Raw genomic sequence first — 26,460 nt, 5'->3', positions numbered from 1 at the left:
TTGCCTGATCATCTCTTCCCTCCTTAACATTTAGTTATGGCTTAATAGTGGCTTTGGTTTTCCTTTCAGCATCTGGTGTGTTCCAGCTTCCCTGAGCATGGTGAGCAACAGCTGCCTCCCCATAGCACCTCTGGGATCCTCTGACAAGCCAGATCCATGCCTGGCCCAAGACAAGCTGCCTTGGCTTCCCTGCAGGTACCTGCCCTGGGAGGGACATGGCTACTGGGCAGTACAAGATGTGGACTCTCCTCCTTCAGGGCTCTGGTGAGTGTAAGTTTGACTAGAATACAGTTTATCATTTTACCTCTGATTCCCTGTAGTTTACTGCTGGTCCATCATAACAACATTATACCCAGACTGCCAAACCATTTTACCTTCCCATGGAACCTCACTGCAGATGCATTCTACTCATCTCTAACATTCATCTTCTCTGAACCTGCTTTCAGAGCAATGCGTTTGTTAGATCCAGTCACAGAGCTATGTCAACAACACAGGCTGTCTTATTTTAACTGACATGTGGTCCCCATTTCTTTTTTCTACTCCCTTACTTATGGCTGTTAACAATGACTCTTTCTCCACTCTTTTCATGTCCCACTAGACTCTGTTGTGTGTCCTTGTTCTCTCACCTGAAGAGGATACCTCTTATTTCACCAAGAAAGTAAGGTTTCAGACACAAACTTCATCATCTTCTTTCTGCTGACTCTGGCTGCCTTCCAATCCATGTTCCATGACGCAGACACCACCATCTCCTCTTCAAATCCTTCTGTGACTTTCCATTGCTCTTAGGATAAAGACAGACCTCCTCACAGTGGTCTAAAATGTGGAGTCACAGGCTGGCTGCCGGTTGAGAACTGTTGCCATTCTGTAAGATAAGGCCCTTGCTTCAGAATGTAAATCATACCTCCACTAGATATATGCTGTTTAGTTTAACAGGCAAGACTTTCTTGATGAACGAAGCAGAGTGCTGACTTGCATTCTAGAGCAAGCTTCTCATCTTGCTGTGCACTGGCACTCTGGGTGCACTCGTCTGCAGGGCAGGGCATCCCCTGGGCAGGATGGAGCATGATCTCTGCAGCCTCGTCTTGCACCTCCTTCCTTTCATTCTCAATCATCCAGCCCACAGTGGCCTCCTTTCAGGCCTGCATACTTACAACGGCACATTGCCCATGCTGCCCCTCTGCATGAAAAGTCCTTCTGTTTAGTTTGCAACTGATTGATGCCTCCTCATCCTTCTCATCTTTTCTCATGTGTTACTTTGTCAAGAAAGTATCCCCTTACCTACTCAACTCATCACATCCCCCTACCGTAGCTCACATAACACCACGTACCTCTCGCTTATAGCCTTCATCACATTTCACATCCAGTTTTAGATAGGTGTTTACCATATGGTCCGAGAGGAAGAAATCATGTCTGTTTTGCTTACTCTTGCATCCCCAGCGACTAGCACAGTTACTGATAACCTTTGTTAAATGGATAAATGAATGTATCCAATCAATGACCAAGCCCTGACAGTTTTTCTTTATAGGGTCTCTCATACTCCTCCCTTCCATCTGTGTTGCCATTACTCCAGTTCTACCATTTATTATTTTATACCTGGATTGCGATGATTGCTTCGGAGAATAGCATGTCTTCCTATCTTCCTCCCTACAACCTCTGTTACACCTCCTAGGGTTCTCGGATTATGCCATTGCCCTGTTCCAAACCGTCCATGACACCCATTGCCAACACAATACAGCCAAACTCTTACGATTGACATTCAAGACCCTCCATAATTTGGCTTTAATTTCACTTTCTAGACTTTTAAAAAAATAACTGGATCTAATTTTCTCTGCATCTTTGCTCCCTTTCATACCTACCTATTACATTAATTTTTTTTTCTAGTCAATCTATTTTACACCTCCTTCTCTGGGAAAACTTCACTGAGAATCCAAGCAAGATATGGATCCCTTTTCTCCCCTGAACTTGTAAACAGTTTAACAAGACATATATGGAACTGCCATAAGGCATCTACATCTTATCTCCCTCTCTGGTATCTAACCTCCCTGAGAACAGAGGTACATCTCTGTGTTCTGTGCAGTTCTCGGCACAGTATTATACACATAGTAAATATTTGGTAAATGAATGAATGAGTCACCATGAGAAGGGTATCTCTCATTCTTTCTCTCTTTTTCCACTTTCAAGTTTCTTTAGTTAGTTTCCTTAGACAAAAGGTTTCTTCGTAGCTACACAGTGTCCAAGCTCACAGAGTGTTGCAAATAGCTGCTAAGAGCATCCCTCCACCACTTTAGAATAGCTTGCTCTCCCTCTCAAGTGGAGAGAGCAGAATTCAATATTTATTAAGTGCCTTTGTTCACTTGGCATTTAGAGGCACTCAGAGCATCAGTGCTCTACACTCAGTGAAATGCCTATTTTGTTTGTAATTTTCCTTTGTGAATAACAGCTATCTACAAAGATGTTTTGTTACAATTTTGCATCCTTTTAGAGTCATAAAAAGCATTTTAACTACATAAAGCAGAAAATGAATAGAAAGAACTTTGAATTACATTTAATAAAAGTTTAGGGAGATCTTTGTGGTACATTAGTGAACTTATTTGGGGAAACTTTAGCCATGTAAATTGTGTTGGAGAGGCACCAAGAGTTCAAGAATTCTCAAAATTTGAGTACACAATTGCCTTACATGTAGGCATGGTGGCAGACATCTACATAACAATGATTTGGAGGATGTTGTATTAGTCAGCTCTTGCTGTGATAATGCTTTAGAACAAATCGCCCCAAAACTCAGTTACATAAACAAGAATTTATTTTTCTTGGGCCTATGGGCTAGCTGCAGTGGCTCTCTTTGAGACCTCTAGATGGCTGCTTTTGCTCCATATTTTGGGTCAGTTTGAGGTCTGTCCCACACATCTTACTCTGGAGCCCAACTATGAGGCCACAGCTCCCAGGCCCTGTCTTCTTACAAAGTTCACTGAAACATAAGAGGTGAGCCCAACCGTACAAGCCCATTTAAGGCCTCTGTTGCTCATTTAAGGCCATCATGTCTGCTCACACTTCATTGGCCAAAACATGTCACAGGTCTAAGTTGTATTTAGAAAATGTGTATTTGTTTGAAATTGGGTGCTCTCACAGAAGAATATTGCATTTTGGACAGTGTTACCTTAGCATTTTCACTGGCATTTGCAAACGTGATAAACTTCATGTGAACTTTTTCACCTTTGAGAACTTTTTGAAATTGTGGGACAATTTCTATGGGAAAAGAGGAAGGTACACTTTAGAACTCAACTATAGTTATGGCATTGTTGGGAGAAGAATTAATGATGATAAGCTCAATACAAATGAAAGATTTGGGATTCACATATTCATCATTAACATCAGCATTCTACAGAACATTTCTGGAGAATTGTGATGCTAGCTTTATGTGATTTCTCTCATAAATCATTATAATTTGACAAAGCCACTTCAGTAAAACATACATCATACAGTACATCACATTTTAGTTTTTCCTACCACTCCACAACTTATCATCAGTACTGTACCATAACACAGACACAGAAACAGAAACTGGGTGAATTCATTGTTAGCAAACGGGCTTCACAAGAAATACTAGTGGAAGTCCTTCAAATGATAGCAGGCAGTAACTCAAGCCATAAAAACAAAACAAAAAATGCTGATTAGAGCAGTTGTGTAGGGAATTATAAAAGATAATGTAATTTCAAATTTCTTTTCCTTCTTAACTAATTTAAAAAGTAAGTGCATAAACAATAAGATTATATTTGGATTGTTCTGTATATAACATAAAGAAATGTAATATATTTGATGATATGGTACAAAGAAGGCAGTGAGAACAAAGCTGTATTAGAATAAAAATGACACTAGATCATAACCTGAATCCGCAGGAAGAAAGGAAGAGAACCAGAAATGGTAAATAAATAGATTAACCCAACAAACTCTATAAATATTTATTTGCTCTACTTTCTTCTCTAAGCTCCTTTAAAAGATAAGCTTGTGTGAAGTAATAATTATAATAATATGTTGTTAAGTATGTAACATATATAAATGTAATAAAAACAAAAAAGAGGAGAAGTAATGCAGCTCTATAAAAGTACAGTTTCTGTTTCTCACTGGAATGAAGTTAGTATAAATCTGAAGAGATTTTGAGAAGATGTATTACATAAGCCCTAGAGCAGCCATTACTCAAAAAATGTGGTTAAAAATCATTAAAGGAATTAAATGTTACAGTAGAAAATATCCACTTAATATAAAAGGAAAATGGAGGAACAACAACAATAACAAAAAAACAAAAACATGAGACATGTAGAAAACAAAAGGTAAAATGATAGACATAAATAAATCCTACCATATAATAATAAAAACTAAAAGAAAATGAATTAAACAATACAATCAAAAGAAGGCAGATATTGTCAAACTGCGTTTAAAAAAATGTTTTCTATAGGAGACACTCCTTGGATTCAAAGGTCTAATGTGTACAAAGTAAAAGGATGAAAAAATATACATCATGCAAATAGCAACCATAAGAATGCTGAAGTAGCTATACTAATACCAGAAAAAATAGACTTTAAAACAAAAAAAAAGTTACTAGATATGAAAAGGGACATTTTATGATTAAAAAAAAGGGAAGACACAAAAATTATTAACATATGTGACCTGAATAAGATAAAACCAAAATACATGAAGAAGATACCAAAATACATGAAGAATTGAAATAGATAGAAATAGATGAATGAAGAAATAGATAATTCCACAACATTAGGTAGAGGCTTCAGTACTCCACGGTCAATAATGGATAGAACAATTAGGCAGAAGATCAACAAGGATATAGAAGACTTGGACAACACTATGAATTAACAAGACCTAATAAATGTCTATAGAACACTCAACTGAACAGTAAAATACACATCCTTCTCAACTACATGTGAAACCTTTTCCAGCATAGATGACATGCTAGGCCTTAAGACAAGAGATTGAAACCCACATACGTTTCTGGTGGGAATGTAAAATGGTGCGGCCATTTTACAAAACAGCTGGACAGTTCCTCAAAGTGTTAAACATAGAGTTACCCTATGACCCAGCAGTTCCACTACTAAATATATACTTAAGAGAAATAAAAGCTTATTATCTGCATAAAATCTTGTACATGAATGTTCATAGAAGCATATTTATAAAAACAAAAGGTGGAAATAATTCAAATGTCAATCTGATAAATGAATAAACAAAATGTGGAATATCCGTACAATAGAATAGCATTCAGCTATAAAAAGGAATGAAATATTGATCCATGTTACAACATGGATGAACCATGAAAGCATTATGTAAAGTAAAAGCAGCCACTCACAAAAGACCACATATTGTATGGTCCCATTTATATGAAATGCCCAGAATAGCAAACCTGTAGAGACAGAAAGTAGATTAGTGGTTGCCTAGGGCTGAGAGGATTGAGGAGAATGAAAAAACCTTGTTAATATGTAATGGGTTTTTTTGTGGGGGGACAAAAATCTAAAATTGGATTGTTGTGATTGTTACACAAGTCTTTTAGTGGTTACACTAAGAACCACTGAATTGTATACATTAAAGGGTTGAAATTATGGTACGTAAATTATATCCCAATGAAGCTGTTAAAATTATGATAATTTTTAATTTATAAATTTGAAAATTCGTCCAAAATTATAAATTCTTAAAAAATGCAACCTAACAAGACTAACCCAAGAAAGAAAAAATATCTAAAAAATCTATATCTACTCAAAAAGTTGTTTGTATAATTAAGTACCTTTACAGAAAATGATTTCCAGGGATAAATGACTTTCCAAGTAAATTCTTCCAAATATTTAGGGAAGAAATAGTGGTAATCCTACATAAAAATCTTCCAGGAAACAGAAAAGAATATATTACTCAGAATTTTTATAAGCCCAACATAAGCTTCAGATCAAAACTAAAAAGAATATTACAAGAATAGAATCACAGGCCAGTTTCTCTTTTGAACATGCATGCAAAATGTGTAAACAAAAGCACAAACTGTATCCATGATATGTAAAACAATAATATATCACAATCAAATTGGCTTTATTCTAGTAATGTAAGGTTGGTTTAATGTTCAAACATGAAACTGATCCCAGGAATGAATTAGAATGGGAAAAAAAAGTCATTTAAAAAAGAAGTCTTGGGAATTCCCTGGTGGTCCAGTGGTTAGGCCTTGGCACTTTCACTGCTGGGGGCCTTGGGTTCAATCCCCGGTCAGGGAACTAAGATCCTGCAAGCCATGAGGCAGGGCCCAAAAAAAAAAGAAAAAAAGAAGTCTTAACCAGGAGAAGCACAAGACTGAATAAACATAACAGATAACACCTTATGAAAAGTAGGTGAAGATTATGGAATATCTAAAATTAAAAAAAAAAGAAATTGTTAAAGATTCAAGAGGATGTGACAAATATTGTACATAGGCAAAAAATAAAATAAAATAAAATATACAAATGATGGGAGCCCCTAAAGAAGAAAATCAAAGCAAGGAAACAGAACAAATACCAACAAAATGATTCAAGAAACTTTTCTAAAGTAATAATAACAGTAATAATAGAAACTGCATATTGAAAGAGTACATCACATGCCTGAGACTATTAAGCCTGAACAACCAACACCAAAGTGTATTCTAGAGAAATTTTTAGACTTAAAAAAAGAAGTGAGCTTGGAATTTTAATCCCAACAAAACTAACTTTCACTTATAATTGGAGACAGGCCGCCTGTTATCAACATACAAGAACTCAACGTATCTTAATTACATAAACCCTGAAAGAATCTGTCAAAGAATAAGCATCATACAACCAAAATGACTAGAGGCAATCAGTGTAAGAACCGATGGTGAGAAGTAAGAATATAGTTTTTATAGAATTAGAACTAAATGAAGGTTAAAACGGAGAGAGTATAGTATATAATGGCAATATGCTCTGGCAATGGAGATGTCAGTCCTTTAAATGAGAGAGAAAGATTGAACAAATGCCAAATGAAGTTAAAACTGTTTTCAATAAACGTATTGTTTACCAAACATAATATTAGAGTTTCTGTCCTGAGTCTGTTTTGTAATATGGAATAGAGCAAATGAACAATTATGAAATAGTCTAATTATAACACCCCTTGTGAACTTGAGAACTAGGGTTCTCAGGGTGGGAAGAAAGGGAACACAGAAGTAATATAGAAGAGGTTAACTAAAAACTCTGCAGTGCTGAATTTGAATTATCTGTACTAATAAGGTATTTTAATCATATATATATTTCTACATATATTTAGATTAGACATGTAGATAGTTAGACCTATTTCTATCTATAGATACATATTAACTGTATATCTGTACTATATAATTGTATATGACTATATGTGTGTATACGTGCACATGTACACACACAAAAGTACATACATACACATTCTATCTCTGTTCATTGACTAGGCCTAGAAATAATGACCAACAAAATAGCAAAAGTCATCCATAGGGTCCAGATTGCGGTCTAGAAAGCTGATTTCAGGTATGGATCATTTGTGTGAGACGAACTTGGAAAATCTTGTGATACCAAATAACAAGAAAGTTATCAAAGACTACTAGGGTTATTTCAAAAGGACCTAGCCAAAGGTAAAGAGGTTCTCAGTGGACAGTGGAGCAATTTGAGCATCAATAAGGATAATAATTACAATGAATTGAAACTCATCAACTGTGTTTAAATCCATGGGTTTCTATGGATATAAAAAAAAGTCAACTTGTGAGTATAATTGGGAGAAAAATCATTATAATGAAAACTGATTTTTAAAAAGGCAGTGATGTAGTGAGGTGGGGGAAGAAACAAGCCTTTATCCTGTCTTTCCACTATGAACTGTACCACTATGTAACAAAATTGTAGATGAGGGGATAGATCTCTTCATAGACGTATTCCAGCCAATAAATGAAAAAGAAATGATCAACTTAGAATATCATAATTTTGCAATCTGTGATGAGTTAACAGATCTAGACACTAAGTATCAGTGGCTGCTAACATCATAAAAGGAGAATAGCTAGATGTTGCCTGCTTCCTGGTGAAATAATACACCAGACTATAGTCTTCCCAAAAGGATTGATCAGTTTCCCATTTTGCAGGAAATAGGACAGAGGAACATGTTGAGCTGCACCATGGACATGTATTCAGCAAAACCCATATTGTGGGAAACTCTACATGTCAACTCTACATGTGGGAAACTCTACATGTCAGCAGGTAAATTGAAGGGCAATAAAAGGATGGAAAAGCAACCTGTAGATTAAAAGAGAAAAAGTCATTATTTAAAACTGAGCAAAACTAAACGATGCTGTCCAGGGAGGCAAACTTGGGTGATAACATTTATAAAGAAATTTAAGGAAGAGCCAATTATAAAAGTCAGGAAAATGATTACTTTGGGAAAGAAAGGAATTATAATTGGATCAGGACAGATGGAGGGGCTTTAGGCAAAGTTCTATTTCTTCACCTGGGTGTCAGTTAAAATGGTATTTGCCTTGTAATATTAAGCTATAAATTTGTCTTATGTGGTTTCCTGAATCTATTTTTATTTTATAATAAAAGTGTTTTTAAAAAATCAAACACCTAGGAATAAATATAATGAAAAATTTACAAAAATTCTACACAGAAAAAAAAAAATTCTACACAGAAAACTGAGAAACTTTATTGAGAGAAATTAAATCATATTTAAATAAATGAACAGATATATTATAGTCATTGATTGCAAGGCTCAGCATTGTAAATCAATAATCTCCACACTTTCTACAGATTTAATGCAGTAGGAAAATCAGTAATCTCCGCACTTTTTACAAATTCAATGCAATAAGAAGCAGAATCCCTTGTGTGTGTGTGTGTGTGTGTGTGTGTGTGTGTGTAAACTGACAAGCTGAGTCTAAAATTTATGTGGAGATTCTTAGGACCAAGAAATAGTAAGATATGAAAAACAAGAACAAAGCTGTAGGACTTACACTGTCAGACAACAAGACTCATTAAAGCTATGATAACTAAAACAATGTGGTGTTGACACAATAGAAATAGAGCAATGGAACAGAAAGGTTTGGACTGTGACTCATATATATGGTCACTTTGTTTATGACAAAGGTGAAAGTACAATGGATAAAGGATTTTTTTTTCAATAAATGGTGATGTGTCAGTCTTCATATAGAAACAATTAATTTTGACCCTTATGTCAACTCATATACAAAAATCAATCCCAGATGGATTGTCAATCTAAATAATCAACAAAATAATCACTGAAGAGTGAAAAGACAAACCAAAGAATGACAGTTCTTTTCAATATCTATTTCTGACAAGACCTTGATTCCAGTTTGTATCAGAACCCAATAAGAAAAAGACAACTTGACAGAAAAATGGACAATGCTTGAACAGGCATGTCAAAAGGAAGAATATCCAAAATAACCAAAAAACCTGAGAAGGTGCTCATCCTAATGCGGGAAATGAAAGTTAAGTAATTAAATTAATTAAATTAAAACAAACATTAATTAATCAGGGAAATGCAAATTAAAACCATAATGTAACACCACTATATGCCCATCGTTATGGCTAAGATGAAAAAGAGAGCTGATGAGGATGTGCAGCAACTGGAACTCCACGCACTTCTGGTGGAGCAGTAAATTAATATCAGCACTTTACAAACTGCTGGCAGTACTGTGGAAAGCTAAACAGATGCATAGCCTGTGACCTGGCAATTGCACTCCTAGTGCATCCTTAGCAGATGTGTGTACATATGTGTCCCAAAAGACATGCAGAAGACTGTTCAAAGAAGCACTATTCATATAGCCCCGAACTAGAAATAACCCAAATGTCTTCCAAGAGGAGAATAAATAAATTGTGGTAACTTCAATACAATAGAATATGATGAAAGTGAATGAACTCTTGCTATATACAAAAATATGGCTGAATCTCACAAATTTAATGTCGACTGAAAAAAGCCAGATACAAAGGAGTACATATAATACATTGCTTCATGACAAATTACCACAAAATTTAGCAGCTTAAAGTAACGTATATTTATGGTCTCAGTTTCTGTGGGTCAGGAGTCCAGGTGTGGCTTAGCTGGGGGCCTCGGCCTCAAGGCTGTAACTGAAGTGTCAGCTGGGGCTGTGGTCTCATTTGAAAACTCAGCCGAGGGAGGATCTGCTTCCAAGTGTACTTATGTGGTTCTGGACAGGATTCACTCCTAATAAGCTCTGGACTGAGGGCCTCAGCTCCTCACTGGCTGTGGGGTGGTGACCTCCTTTAGTTCCTTGCCACACACGTCTCTCCCTAGGTCAGCTCATGACAGGGCAGCTGTCTCGCATCAGAGGGAGCAAGTGAGAGAACAAGGTAGGGCTTTCGTCAGCTAATCTTGGAAGTGCCATCCCATCACTTTTGCCACATTCCATTTAGAAGCAAGTCTCTAGTTCCAGAGGGGAGTATAGCAAGGACATTAATACCAGGGCGTAAAGGTCATTGGGACTCATTCAGAAGCTGCCTTCTACATGATGTGATTCCGTTTTTGAAGAGCTGAAACAGGTGAAATAAATCCATGGTGATACTAAGCAGGATTGTGGTGAATACTGACAGGGCTCTGGGTTGCTGATAACGTTTAAAGTTTTGAGTGTGAAGATCTGGTCCCACAGATGTACTTTATAAAAATTCATTGGTGCTTCTGATTTGTGCACTTTTTCTGTGTATGTTACATTTCTATTAAAAAATTTACTTTAAAATAAAGAGTTGGGCTTCCCTGGTGGCGCAGTGGTTGAAAGTCCGCCTGCCGATGCAGGGGACACGGGTTCGTGCCCTGGTCTGGGAAGATCCCACATGCCGCGGAGCGGCTGGGCCCGTGAGCCATGGCCGCTGAGCCTGCGCATCCGTAGCCTGTGCTCCGCAACGGGAGAGGCCACAACAGTGAGAGGCCCACGTACCAAATAAATAAATAAATAAAAATAAATAAAAATAAATAAATAAATAAAAATAGTTAATGTTCTCCCCTAGAGGCCCATCCTGCTGATAAGCAACTTTCATTGCCTCTAGTCATCATCTCCCCACCTCTCCTCAGCCAGGCAGTAAAATGCAAACCCAGTTTATACTTTGCTGCTTAAAATCTGACAGTTTAGCATAAGTGTAGGCAGCATTATGTTTGGGAAAAATATGGGTTGAGGAGTCAGACTAGGATTCAGATCCAGGTTTTACCACTCATTGGTTGTGCAACAGTGGTCATCATTTTCCTCATCTGTATTATAAGTATGCATCAGAGGATTGAATGGCAAACTAATAACTGGAAATCATACAGTATATACCTGTTGTAAAATGACTTGAAGTTCCCCCCAAAGACTTGTAATGGTTTCTAATTGTAACATCTGTTCAACTTCCTCACATTAACGTGGCCTTCATGCTCAGTGTGGTCTGACTCTCATACCTTTGTGCATCCTCACCCAGAATATTTCTGAAACCTTCTCTTAGGTTTAAGTTCAGGCAGATTGCTCTACTTATCCGTACATATCTTCATCCTAAAAAGTAACCGTCTCTCAGTTGGCCTCAGAGAATACACCCATGCAAAGATGTGTCACCCATGTAAAGAAGGTACTTGCTTTATTTTCTCCTCAGCTATTTTCTTTTAAGAATCAGTGCGTAATCAATAGGAAATTGGTTAAATGAATTATGCTACATTCCTTTTATGGAATGGTATGTGGCCAATAAAACATGCAGCGAATTTGCATATGTTGATGTAACAAGGTATCCATGGTATATTGTAAAGTGAAACAGGCAAGATACAGGATAGTTAGACAAGCACTATGCCGACTGGAGTGTAAGATAATGAAAACAGAGACAAGGTCTATCTGATTTATCTGCAGCATCAGCGTCTAGTGGACTCATAGTGGACATTCATACATATTTGTGGACTGAATGTAAGAGCACAGAAAATAACCTGGAAGGATAAACATCACATTGTTATCAGAATTACCCTCTCTGAAGGAGCAGCATTGGAGTGCATTTTTGTTCACTACCATTTCTGATGTTTCAAGTAGTCTTATTACCGTGTGTTTATGTTTTGTGCTTTCTAGCACCTAAGGGGCTTGGCACCCCCCAAGAGCCGGCACCTGTGTCTCTTTGTTGCTAGGGTGCCTTCAGGCTACCAGAAGCAGCTTTGCTGACGACCTGGAGAGGAGAAGTGCTGGTTATTTGTGTCCCTCTCCCTGTGCCCCAGCTTTTAACAAATAACTGACAGGAGGAGTATAAAGATTCCTGCAGCCTAGCCCTTGATTGGGCAACTCAAAGGTGTTATTTTTGATTCTGTGTGGCTCCCCTGAAATTCAGCCTAAATGACTTTGTTGACCTTAAGGGTCTTTACTTGAAATTGTACTTTCTTCCTGGCCTCCTTCCAGTTCAGGTCCCACTGGATTGTCCTAGAACAGTTCCCCCTCTCAGCATCTGCTTCTGGGGACCCAATCTAAGTCACTTGTGTAATTCAAAACAATAAAAACAATCGATGCCTATTGGAGGATGAGGTGGATAACTTCTCACCTCAAACTTTTCACCCTCCATGGCTGTAAATTGATCAGAAGAAATGTCCAGGCACAGCCCCATAACTTATGGGGCCTAGGAAAAAATGAACATGTGGGGTCCCTTGTTTGAAAAGCAGGAAAAAAGTGGTGTTAGCAGGTTAAAATAGAAAACCTCCTCTTTTCGAAAGTCTCTCTCCCTCAGCTTGTCAGGTTGTTTTTTATTTGCTATAGGCTATTGTTCTAAGTAAAGAAAAATTTTAAATTTGCACTAATAGTATGAATTTTACCATCTATCTTTATATTGTACAATGTGAGTTTTAAGTGCAACTATAAGAGCTTTTTGCTTGTATGCAAAATTACCAAAATTACACAACTTATACTTGGTAGATTGTACATGCATATGTATTTTTTTTCTTACACATACTGTGGAAATGCCGCACAAAACTAACTCAACTGTTTCACCTTCATTTCTCAACACATGTGATTTCTACCATGATTTCTACCTTCAGCTTAGTGTTGTGTAAAGAAAGAGTGAAAGCGAAAGGAACAGTGGGTTGCCCTGTCTTTCCCCTTCCCTTCTGTTTCATCATTTTCAGTGTAACCAATCGGCTAATACAGAGAAGTAAAAGAGTGAGAAAGGGTATGGTAGTTTCCTTGGTCATTCATGTTTCTTAGAACACTAGGCACTTTCAGGCAATCCCTGTACCTCACCCCACCCTCTGCTTTGCTTGGATCCCTGAGCTCAAAGCCTACTGAGTTCCACTTCTCCAGAGATTAATTACCAACCCTTCAGGCAGGGAGCAAGGTGGGGATGCCATAGAAGAAGGAAGCTCTTTGGCTCTTCAGTGATGGGTGGAAACCAAGGATGGGGATCTAATTACCCAGATCTATAACCAATCCCTTGTTTTCAGCCCCATGCTTCCCTCACTCTCCCTTATTTCTTTTTTGCCGTACGCGGGCCTCTCACTATTGTGGCCTGTCCCGTTGCGGAGCACAGGCTCCAGACACGCAGGCCCAGCAGCCATGGCTTACGGACCCAGCCACTCCGCAGCATGTGGGATCTTCCTGGACCTGGGCACGAACCCGTGTCCCCTGCATTGGCAGGCGGACTCTCAACCACTGCGCCACCAGGGAACCCTCTCCCTTATTTCTTATTTGGTGTCTCCAAGGCCCATCTCCTGGTGCTTTGTGGGAAATATTTAAAAACATTTTATTTGGAAATAATTGCAAACTTACAAAAAAGTTACAAGAATTCATGTATTTTTAACATGTTATCTCATTTAGTCTGTCTCGCTCTGTATTAATCTCCTTCCTGAATATTCTACAATGAGCATATATCATTGTCCCTTTCCCTGAGTCCTTCAGAGCGTATTTCCAAGAGACTTCTTTACATACCCACATTAAATGTATCAACTTCAGGAAATCTAACATTAATAGATTTTACTCAGTCTACTGCCTGTATTTCACGTCTGTCAATTTACTCAGTAATATCCTTTATAGCATTGTCTTTTCTCAAGTCCTGGATCCAGTAAATGTCACACAGGTATATAAATATCATGTCTCTGTGGTCTCTCAAGATTTAATATCCCCAGGCTTTCTTTGTCTTTCAGGATATAGACATATTTAAGGAATACAGCTGATGGACCATTTGCATAGCCCTTTCTTCTCATATGGAAATTTTATTTTTTGAACTTATCTACGTTTAATCTCTGCAGGACATTTGAGGAATTAAGTCCCGGGACCTTTTGGGTTTGTTAGGGCCAGAGTCTGTAAATGCCAACACCAGAGATGCTATCATGTGTAAGGGACTTTGCTAAGAGTCATCTTACGGTGAAGGGAGAATAGAGAAGGCAAGTCTTGAAGCATAAGTTCTTTGGAAGATGGAAATTGTAAAGAAGCTGATTTTGTGGGAGAAAACAGCAAAGAAAAGCGCTTTCAACTCTTTTAAGCCTTCTTCATGTGGAGGGGAAAGGTGTGAGTGTCCTAAGCATGGCTGATTTGTTAAACTTAGGAGGAGAATTGAGGAAATCAAAGTGAGGAAATGATATGGTGCTTGATTGCAGCAGTGTAAGATCTTAATGACGCTGTAAACATCACAACCCCTCCCCAGCCCCAGCCCCAGCCCCAGCCCCAGGGCGATGAGGGGAAGCCAGTTGATACAGAGATATCGGGGAGGCAGCTCTGAGCCTTGTTCATGCACTGCCGCCACAAAGAGGTGCTCATCGGTGACCTGCTTCCCCTCCGTCTCACTCCCATTGAGGCTTGAGCAGCTGAGTGAGTGACACAAGTGGGTGAAATGTGTGCAGGAACCTCAGCTCTCTCCTGCTGGGCACTGTAGCCCAGGTGAGGTGAGGGTTTAGTGTCCTTTCTCTCCTCTTGCTTCCTCCAACGGGAGGATGCCAGAGAGTGAAGAGGGCAGAAGAAAGTCTTGGCAGAGCTGGGAGGGGAAGGAGGACATTCCAGGGTTGGGCAAGAAATCTTTACATATCGCCAAGTGGCACTCGGTCACTCTCCAGCTCCAGATGAGAGCTGGATTCAAAGCCATGGACATGAATTTTGCTTTCTGGTCTGGTCCAGCTCACTTGACTGCCCACCCTGTATAACCATGCAATAGCTGCACTGAAGCAGCTCAGGGACAAGAACATTTTGTTGAAAACTACCACTATTTTTGTCTTCCAGCAAGCATAGCCAGTGTCCAGGGGACACAGATCTGGTGGGTCTTAGATGAAGGTATGTGCTGTGGCAGGGATGTGCTCCAGCTATGCTGGGAGGGCCAGGGCAAAACCTAGAGGAGGAACTGTTGTGCCTGGAGAGTTGACCTGTCTGGGGACCCATCTGAACTCAACCTTGAGGTTTTCTGCTGGCTGGGTGTTTTCTCAGACTGGAGGCCCTCCATGGTACCTGCGTTGGTGACGTCACGTAGGACAAAGGGAGCACCTGTCTATTAGTGATGGGAGTGTTCATGGTACAGCCACACAGAACCTGGGGGAAAATGAGACAGAGAGTGAGGGAAAGCTTGATGGGTGTTTGAGTCAGAAAGGATGAAAAGATGGAAGAAGGAAGAAGCAGGTGGACGGAATGGGAATGTTCCCTTCCTGCTTATTCCTGGGTCTCATCCTGCCTTCTCCTGCCCTCAACCCCCAGCCCCAAAGCCTGATTCAGGCCTCAAGGCATTGTGCCTGATTCAGAGCTGACCGGGTCATTGTGCAGCCCTTGGGTGCCATCCTGGCAGGGGTGTGAATGACTTTGTATGTGAGCACAAGGCAATATTGGCATGTATGCATGTTGTCAGGCAAGGCATTTCCCTGTCTTGGGAAGGTGATACTGGTGCCTTTTTCCAGCCATGTAGGATGACAACTTGTTAGATATTGTTCTTGATGCAAACTGTTTGCTCATCACAGTTAGGTTGCCACCTTGTGGTCTTCATGAGCCTGGAGGAGCTGAAATAGGTGTCCTGCAGTACCCTCTTAGCTGATGTGGGCCCTCCCCTTTGTGCTGAGGGTTCAGGGGTCCTGGTCTCACCTTGGATCCCCACTCAGCCTGATGTCAGAGAGTCCAGAGGCACCCAGTGCTTCCTCGCCCTCATCCCCATCTGTGTTATCCGGACGTAGCCTGGAAGGGCTGAGTGGAGCAACACTTCTCAAAGACTTCAAAGAGGGTGAGGCCACAAAGGACAAGGTTAGGGAGGCATGGGGGTTGCCTGTGAATGTGTGATAAAAGAAGCCACTGGCATCACCTTTCATTCCAACGCTGTCCTTTACTCCCAGGGGGTGGAGAAGTTAGGGGCAGTGTGACTCCCCCAGCTCCCCCAGGCCACTCCCCTGCCCTAGCTTCTGGATTGTGGTCCTAGCAAAGCAACTTTGGTTCCTGTTGAGTAGGGCAAGCTTAGAGAGCAAGCAAAGCCTTGAGTCTGAGAAGATGAGTTTCTGATTTTGATTATCTGTTGAACAGTCCTGCAGGTCTATCACCATGTGTGAGTTTTCCAACTCTCCAAAGTGCAGAGATTCTCAGTGACCCACTAGGTAGAAAAGGCAGGACTAGAGACTTGGGGGATGAGCCTCCCATACCAGTGATCTCTTTCACATACTTAGGGATCAAGTACTTCTCACCAAAGGAGAGTTTGTGGCTTGAAAGAGCTCAGAGACTGACCTTTATTTACACGGAAAGTCATTTCTGGATCCTGTATCTTTGGGTATCTCTATACACACCCAGGTGATGGAACAGTCAGACAGGATTTCTGTACTAAGAGGGCTAGTATGAGACAGTCCCAAATGGAGAGGGGGGATTTGTCTAGGAGAGATGCCCCAGTTTTGCTCTGTTTTAGCACATTTTCCTCCTCTTCCCCAACTTCTGTCCATATGGCAACACATAAAAGTAGTAAAGCTCAGTGGCTGAATAATGGCAGGAAGATGAGGGCACTGGTACTAGGGAATATTTTCAAGTGCTTTGTTTCCACTTCCAGGGCTCACAGGTGGTTCAACCCAGGGGCCATCATCCATTTGCCCAGAGTTGTACAGAGAGCACAAAGAATTCTTCCTTAGCAGGTGTCACTGACATTAAACACAAGGGGAACGGGACTCCCTGGACTTATACACCACCAAGTCTCACACCCCACATCTCATGTCAGGGCAGCCAAAATGCATAAATTGGATGCACCTTGAAGTAAAGAACACAGAACATCCTCAGAGCCCAGCTTCTTGGGCCACAAAGTTCTTTAAATTAGCAGGGACAAGTGGATGAATGTTCTAGATTGTCACTAGTTTTATGTCAAATCATATACTGAAGTCCATTCAAGACTCTCTTTGTAGGAATAAAAAAAAATGGAAAATGTTTGCAGCTCTTGCTGCCTTTGGGGAAAATTACATACATACATACATACATACATGTGTTCCCAGGATAAACCTTCACTTATGAAACTAACACCAGCACGTAATCTGGTAAGAAGTGAATTCTAACTTCAGTGTCTTTGCAACGTCCAGTTAAGAATACTGAAAACCTTAGATATCCCAGGATAGAGAGTTCAGCAAAGCAGCTGCCCAAAGATATTCAAGTTCTATGGATTGGGATTTTCTTCTTGTGGCAGATTGTATTTCCCCAAAATGAACATAGCAGTATTTCAAGTCCCACAATCTCTTCCAGAGCTTTGCTATTCTCTATTAAAATTTGGAGTCTATTTACCTTTCCCTTAAATTTGGGTGAGACTTTATGTCTGTCTCAGTGAATAGAATGCAGCAGATATGAGTGTATTACTTTCTTAAGGCTGCCATAACAAAGTGTCTGGGTGTCTTAAACAACAGAAATTTATTCTCTTACAGTTTCTTAAGGTGGGAAGTCTGAAATAAAGATGTCAGCAAGGTTGAGTTTTTTGGAGAGCTCTGAGGGAAAATCTGTCCCATGCCTCTTTCTTAGCTTCTGGTGGTTGCCAGAAATCCTTGGCATTCCTTAGTTTGTAAATGCATCGTTTCAATCTCTGCTTCTGTTGTCATTTGGCATTCTTCCTTACGTTTCCTGTGTCCAAATTTCCCTCTTCTTCTAAGGACAAAAGTCATTGGATTAGGGCCTAACCTAATCTAGTATGAGCTCATTTTAACTTTGTTATATCTGCAAAGACCCAATTTCCAAATAAGATCACATTCACAGGTCCTGGGGGTTAGAACTTGAACATATCTTTTGAGAGGACACAGTTCAACCCACAACAGTGAGGTTAAGTGATTTCTAAGGTTAAATCATAAGAGGCAATCCAACTTCTGTCTGAATCTTTTTCTTTAAGGATGCTCACCTTTGGAACCCAGCCACCATTTTGTGAGGAAGCCCAGGACACATGAAGAGACCACAGGCTGATTTTCTGGCTGACAGCCCCAGCTAAGGTTCCAGCCCATGGCTAGTATTAATAACCAGTCATGTAAATGAAGAGGCCTTCAGGTGACTCCAGTCTCAGCCTTTGAGCTGTACTAGCTGGTGCTGAGACGAACTATTTTCATTGATCCCTGTCCAAATTGAAGATTCATGAGCAAAATAAATGTGGATGCTCTTTTAATCCACCGGGTTTTAGGATAGTTTGTTACACAGCATTTGATTACTGGAACACTACCCAGTGTCCACTGCCCTACCTGAGACATCAGGAGTCTTCTGTGGTAGGACAACCCTCTGTAATGAAAATGCGGCCTTGGGATCTGGCTGTGGGTTTCTTTGGGATTCAACCATCCTTCTCTTAGGACACAGTGGAAGCAGCTTGACTAGATAGGTAGGTATTACCTGCTTCAGCCTGGCTTAAATAGAGATGTAGCCAAGAATTTAAAGTGTTTCATTACTGCCTTTGCTAGTGAGGAACTCCCACCCTCTGCGCTTCTAACCGGTGGCATTGAAGTATAGCTCTGACACTAGCTGTGGGATCTGAGCCAAATTACTTCAACTCTCCAAGCTTTAGTTAAAACCGGCATAATGATACTCATCTCCTTTATGTAAGTTTGCAGTTCAATATCTGTCCCATTTTAAGTGTTCCATAAGAAATAGGTGACCGGGGACTTCCCTGGTGGTCCAGTGGTAAAGAATCCGCCTTACAATGCAGGGGACACGGGTTCAATCCCTGGTCAGGGAACTAAGATACCACATGCCGCGGAGCAACTAAGCCCGCATGCCACAACTACTGAGCTCGTACACCTCAACTAGAGCCCACGTGCTGCAAACTACAGAGCCCATGCGCTCTGGAACCGATGGGCCACAACTATAAAGAGAAAACCCACATGCCACTAGAGAGAACCCCACGCACCACAATGAAGAGCCCGCATGCTTCAATGAAGATCCCCCATGTGCCACAACTAAGACCCGATGCAGCCAAAAATAAAAAATAAATAAGTAATAAAATAAATCTTAAAAAAAAGAAATAGGTGACTGTTTTGCTTGACAGTTAAAAAATTTTTTTCTGTATAAAATAATCTCGTTGATGGAGGTTATACAAATTTGTAAAACATATCCATACTTAGTAACCAACTGTAAGACTATACTACAGTTGGAATCATGATTCTTCAGCAACAAATAAGGGACAGTAAATATTTATTACAGCAACATAATGTTTGTTGCTACAGCTCACAAGGACATGTTTATTAAAATTGGTGGTACTGAGCCAAGACTGACTAAGTTGCAAGAAAAAGGAAAGTCCGTATCAAATGCTTGGGAAATTCTAACTAGCTCCTCTTCTCTGACGGCAAGATTTGTTCCCTATACTAGAAACACACAGGGCATGAGACATTGTGAATTTTGTGGGGATGAGTTTGAAGACTCCAGGATTAGCTAGATTTGGGGGAAGCCCTTAGTTGATCCCAGAATCTCAAGTGGGAGCCAAGCTTAATGCTTCCAAGTCATGCTCTTTTTATACATGAGAGTCTATGTATTAATTGCCGGTAATTTTTATTCAGCCTTTTGCATACATCAGAAACTTGGACATTTTATGAGTTATAAAATAAAATGTGAATTTCATCCATATAGCTTTCGGCAGAAAGAAGTTTCTTTCAACAAAGTGTGTTTAGTTTTGCTTGTTTTATTCTCATACATACCAGTGCTTACTAAAGGGAATCCATTCTTATTTATATTACTATCTTTTTTTTTAAAGATCCTTTCCACTTACTTTTTACAAAGCTAGGCTCTACTGGTAAATGCCTTTTTCTCCCTGCATTCCGTGGAAAGCATACAGACCCTAAATGCTAAGTGGAAAGCAACCAAAACCCAAACTTGCAACTCAGTGCACTTGAAAATGTTTAGCTGGAGTCAATTCTTTGTCTGGAGCCTTGATTCTGTTGCTAGGTGGCAATGTTCCCTCACCAAAAGGATGGTTATTAGAGCCTACAGGTCCCTTTCTGAAACAGAAAGGAAAATACTGCCTTACTGTCTCTTCATTAGCAACTTTTCAACCAGACTTCCTGGTTTCAGCCCACAAAGAGGCATCAGCACTGTCTGAAACTGCCGGGCTGGAATGATCAAAACAAAAGTTTCTTCCTGCTAGCCACTGTACCTTGCAAAACTGGGCAGTCTGTGGTATAAAGTGCCTGGTTGTTTCCAGTAACTATAAAAATCCACTCTAGGCAGGGACAAGAGTTATCCCAGGCCCTAGTAAACCGGTGATATAATCTTGTTTGTCCAGCGATTGGTGGTATAGTATTAAGTTCACAAAAGAGCTCTAGCATTGAGGTCACAGAACATCTGTATGTGGTGTGCCTACGAACTACTGAGGGTTCTTTTTAAAAAGGGAGTTTATTTCACTTCATTATCAGACAGGGTTGCCAGATTCAGTAAATACAAATATGGGACGAACAGTTAAATTTGAATTTCAGATGAACAATTAATTTTTTTAAGTTAGGTTTATTGAGATATAATTTACACACAATAAAATTCACCCTTGTAGGTAAACAGATCTATAAATGTTTACACATGTAAACATCATGTAACTACTACCACACTCAAGATATAGAATGTTTTCATCAGCCCAGAATTACCCCATGGCCCTTTTCAATCAGTCCCTCACTCACCCTCTACCCCTGACAAGCACTGGTCAGATTTGTCATTAAACGCTTACCTCTTCTACAATGTCATATAAGTAGAATTATATAATATCAATATATAGCCTTTTGTGTCTGGCTTCTTTCATTTAACATAATACTTTTCAGATTCATCTATGTGGTTGTAGATAACAGCAGTTGATTTTTTTTTAAGTATAAGTATAACCCATGGAATAATTGAGACTTACTTACAATAAAAAAGTATCTGTTTATCTGAAAATTTCTAAATCAGTGGGCCTGGAGTAGAACTTGGAACCCACATTTTAACAAAAACCCATGGTGTCTCCCATGCAGGTGATTCTAAGATCACATCTTCAAACACCAAGGGTCTGAAGCAGTAGGGCTGTAAGTCTCCTTGAGAATCTGCTTAACTCATCGAGTCTTTTACCAGAAAAACAATGATAGAAACTCAGTACTTTCACACAATTTCAGGAGGTTGTAGGATTGACCAAAGTTCATAAACTCCATAAACCCCAGGTTAAGAACCGTAGTGTTGTCATGTGTTTGACTGAAAAGCTCAAGTCTTCCACAAAAGTGAGGAAAACAAGTTATTTCAGATTCTCCCACTCCCTCTGTTCATCATATTTCCCCTCACTTTTCACAGCAAGGGGATTTTTTTTTTTGTCTTTCTATAAAATATGAAGCCTTGCAACTCTCTATTCCTATTTAAATGTTTATTTATTAACTCAAAAGTGGATTAATCATTTACATATCATAAAAGCCATACATAGGTATCACAGAAAGCTAAAACTGCAAAGAAACTTAAAAATGAAAAAGAGGAATGGGTAATCGTACCACCCAAAGAGGGAGAGAGATAATCATTTTATTTATGTATTTATTTATTTCATAGCTGGGATAATGAAGTCATGATGCCTGGGTCCTACTCCACATATTCAGATTTACTTGGTAGGGGTATGTTCTGGACTCAACATTTTTCTTACTTTCTTTTTTTTTAACTGAAGTATAGTGAATTTACAATATTATATTACTTTCAGGTATACAGCATAGTGATTCAATATTATTACACATTATTCTCTATTTAAAGTTATTACAAAAAATGGCTGTATTTCCCTGTGCTGTACAATATGTCCTTGTTGCTTATTTATTTTATACATAGTAGTTTGTATCTCTTAATCCCCTACACCTACCTTGTCCCTCCCCTCTCCCTCTTTCCACTGGTAACCACTAGTTTGTTCTCTGTGTCTGTGAGTCTGTTTCTGTTTTGTTATACTCATTCATTTATTTTAATTTTTAGATTCCACATATAAATGATAACATACAGTATTTGTCTTTCTCTGTCAGACTTATTTCACTAAGCATAATACCCTGTAGGTCCATCTATGTTGCTGCAAATATTAGAAGTTCATCCTTTTTTTTAATGACTAAACAATATTCCATTATATATATACACTCATCTTCTTTATCCATCTGTCTGTTGATGGATACTTAGGTTGCTTCCATATCTTGACAATTGTAAATAATGCTGCTGTGAACATTGGGGTACATGTCTCTTTTCGAATTAGTGTTTTCATCTTCTTTATATGCATACCCAGGAGTGGAATTGCTGGATCATATGGTAGTTCTATTTTTAGTTTTTTGAGGAACCTCTATACAGTTTTTGAAGGACTCAGCATTTTTCAAAGGCTCCACAGGTGATAGTAACATGCAGCTTAGTTTGAGAGCCACTGCTCCATGCACTTGCCATTGACTTGTTCTCTGTGCTCTTTCTATATGGGCCTTGCAGAATGGGTTGTAGAACCTGTTGGGAATCAATTGGAATCATACCTGTACATCAACACAAAAGGAAAAATCTTCTAATGACTCGTTCATGCTGGAGGTATGTGTACAATTGGCCATTCCTGATGAAGAATAGGGGAGCCCTGCTTGAAGAGATAAGATTAGGTCAGAATGGGAGAAAATTATAGCCGGAAATGATTAAATTTCACCACAAACCTGGAGTTGCCTGAATTCTGTGATTAGTGAGAGCTAATCAGAGCTGAGGAAGAAAAGGAGTCGTTGATGGCAACACTCCAAGAGGAAGACCTAATAATAGAGTTAAGATTTGAGCACCAAGGCAAACCCAAGTCTCTGGAAGTGATACAGGCATGCCCAGTGACTCGACATCCTATCTGCAACAAGCAAATATGTCATGGACGGGGGTGTCCTCACAAGGGAATCCTCACTGCTCCCCCAATCCCAAACTTTCCCAAGGCTGGCATTGAAGACTCCAGTTTGCTTTGCATGTAGTGATATTTCTCATAAGTGAAGTCACCACGAAGTCCAGCCACCCAACCCTCTAGCATTCACTAGTCCAAGTTGCATGCGTTTTAAAATTCGGTGGCAACTTTAGGCTGGTACTGAACATTAAGAGATGGGTTGAAAGAGTCTTGAGGCTTATCTTATGAGCTGTCTCAAGGAATATCTTATGGTTGGTTGTACCAACAGAACTCCAGATTCACAACAACTTGCCTCCATCCTTAGATTCAGAGACCCTGGAGGGAGGGACTGAAATGGTCTGGGGCCTTCTCAGTACTTCCTCTCAAGGGGTCACGCATCAGAAACAGACATGTTAGCCATCATACTGACGGTGGAAGAAATGTGTCAGGGGACTTAGGGTGGAGATTCTCACGTGCACATCACATTACAGTTGTTACAGATATCTTGTAATATAATTTACTATAAAATTATGGTAGTTATTAGAGCAGCTGTTAGATATTGTTTTTTATTAATAAAGCAGCAGTATATTACCATAAACATTATTTTAGTGCTTTGACAACTGTATTTCAATATTATTGATATTCTTTGTTATCCTTTGTGTTTTATGTACTTGCAAACATGAACAGGGCTTAATTTTATATCCATTTGATTCATGATGTTGTCACTTCCGTTTTTTAGTTTAGAGGTGTTTTAGGAACTGGGAGGAGAAAACTAGCAGGGGGAAACGGAAATTTTTTTTTTAATAAAGATTTTTTAAAAAATTAATTTATTTATTTTCAGCTGCGTTGGGTCTTTGTTGCTGTGCACGGGCTTCCTCTAGATGCAGCGAGTGGCGGCTACTCTTCATTGTGGTGTGCGGGCTTCTCATTGTGGTGGCTTCTCTTGTTGCGGAGCATGGGCTCTAGGCGCACTGGCTTCAGTAGTTGTGGCACGCAGGCTCAGTAGTTGTGGTTCATGGGCTCTAGAGCGCAGGCTCAGTAGTTGTGGCACACAGGCCTAGTTGCTCCGTGGCATGTGGGATCTTCCCGGACCAGGGCTTGAACCCATGTGCCCTGCATTGGCAGGTGGATTCTCAACCACTGTGCCACCAGGGAAGCCCAAAACAGGGAAATTTTATGTTGTTATAGCCTACGTTCTTTTATTCTACACATTGTTTCTTTTGTTCCAAGGATTTTTTTTTTTATCTGATAATCTGACTTACATATGCTTATTTGCTTTCTATAAGAACCCCTCTGAATTACCTTTCCCAGCAAATAATTATTTGCTTCCCAATGGGAGGCTAGGATGACTCCTGCTGGTTCTATTGCAGAATCAATGATAAGGTACATTAATGAGTCTCAGAATCACTCCTAGGAGACTGTTTTCCTTTCCGTGCTCTATCCTGTTGATGTGGCCTCTCCTTTTCACAGCATTGGGAATTGTAATTCAGGTACAATATGCTTATTCTCTGTGTCTCCAGATCACAGGTGGAGATGTGGCTTTTAGAAACATTTCATATTCTAAGTTCCAAAATCAATAATAGGATAAGCTTAGAAGTGGTTTATATACTACCCCCCCATTGATATCTTAGGAATAAATGTCAAGAATAGAAATGGAAATTATCTATTCAAGGAGGCCTAATCACAAACATTTTCAAGGCTATTTTTATTGGGGAATGTGCTGCAGCACTGCTTCTGAGCTCTTTTCTCAGGAAGACACAAGCCAGAATGGCATCTCAGAAGCTTATTGTATCAGACATAACAGCAAAGGAAATGTACATTGGTACTAGTGAAAGTTAATGTTCAAAACAAATAATGAAATGTGTTTTTTATGTGCTTGTTAATACCTCCCTATATAATGAAGAAAATTGTATTTTCATCCTATGCTTTTGTGAGTCCTATGTAACTTCCTCCCATTTGTCCTGGTATGACATGAGGTCAGTCCTTATCATATTTAATATCTTTGATGAAATACCTAGAGACAAAAGGAAGGATGCTGGGGCAAATTAGTATATAATGCCATGTAGTTAAATATGTTCTTTACCTCACTATTCCCTTCATCTTTTCTTGGGTCTAGAACCTGAGAGGAAGCTACAAAGATACCCTCTCTGCTGTTGACATTACCTGCTAGAAGAAAATTGAGGATAATAGCATGGCTAAAGTGTGGCATTTCTTGTAGAGAATGCTTTCCCTCCTGACCAGGGTTCAAACCCGGGCCCCCCACACTGGGAGCGCAGAGCCTTAACTGCTGGACCACCAGGGAAGTCCCTTTTTTAAAAATTATAGGTCTCCTATATATATATTTTTTCACCCTCTTTTATAGATATTATATACTATTTATTTTCATTGTAATGATGCATTAAGTTTATAGATGCTTAAATGTAAACAGCACGAATTTTAATAGAGAAGGATGATGGTGAGGGGGTGTTTCCCATAATCTATCTTCTTTTTTTAATAAAAAGCACAAATAGTTTCATTCTAAAAAATTTATTAAAGTAACTATTTACACAGGATTCTGTTTGAGTAGATTAACTCCTCTTGCACTTTGACAGATAATAATGTTGTGAAGAAACATAAACACAACTGCATATGACAGTGCATATCTCTGTGAAAGGCAGTATGCTGTGTCCTGCAGGGTCTTCAGGGACAGTCTCTGCCTTCATGACCTTCAACTCTTATAATGGAGAGGAGATAAGTATATAAACAAAGCACAAAGCAGAGGGAGGTAAATGACATAGAGAGATATAAGCAAAGAACTCTGAGAGTTCAGAGGAAGATGAGCCTCAGATTCCAGACCTCACCCACAGAAACTTATTTCGAAAGTTTGCAGTGTGGCCCCGGAATCTATAAGAGGCGTTTCAGCGCATCTGATACAGGTGGTCCCCAGACTGCTCTTTGAGAAATACTGATCTAATGGTCAATAGAGCTTTGCTTTCCTTTTGAGTAGCTTTTTATTACTGAGTTTAAGAATTCTATCTCATAAGCAAATTTAATATTATCTAGAACACAGAACTTATATCCTATGAAAGAAAAAGCTCTTTGCCACACCTTCTTTTAAATTACTACTAGGTCCGCAATCCTTTATCGGAAACATTTCTGGTTAGACGTGTTTCAGATTTCAGAATTTTTCTTAGAAATGTACTAAACAATCCATCTCTAATAAAAATTTTAATTTATTTTCTTCCAT

The 26,460-nt window shown here is 39.4% G+C and overlaps 1 protein-coding gene across 2 annotated transcripts in view; it reads left to right on the top strand.

The window, feature by feature from the left end:
- Nucleotides 1-26,460, top strand: part of LOC101279781 (guanine nucleotide-binding protein G(q) subunit alpha) — a 439,263-nt gene that overhangs the window by 5,011 nt on the left and 407,792 nt on the right. For both annotated transcript variants that reach the window (XM_049710835.1, XM_049710834.1), the window contains exon 2: nt 70-264. The gene's annotated coding sequence lies outside the window, so the exon portion shown is untranslated. The remainder of the gene's footprint in view (nt 1-69; nt 265-26,460) is intronic.

This window comes from Orcinus orca, chromosome 6 (genome assembly GCF_937001465.1).
Source record: "Orcinus orca chromosome 6, mOrcOrc1.1, whole genome shotgun sequence".
NCBI lineage: Eukaryota > Metazoa > Chordata > Mammalia > Artiodactyla > Delphinidae > Orcinus > Orcinus orca.
Note: the sequence above shows the minus strand (reverse complement) of the source record. Positions and strands in the feature narration are given on the sequence as shown.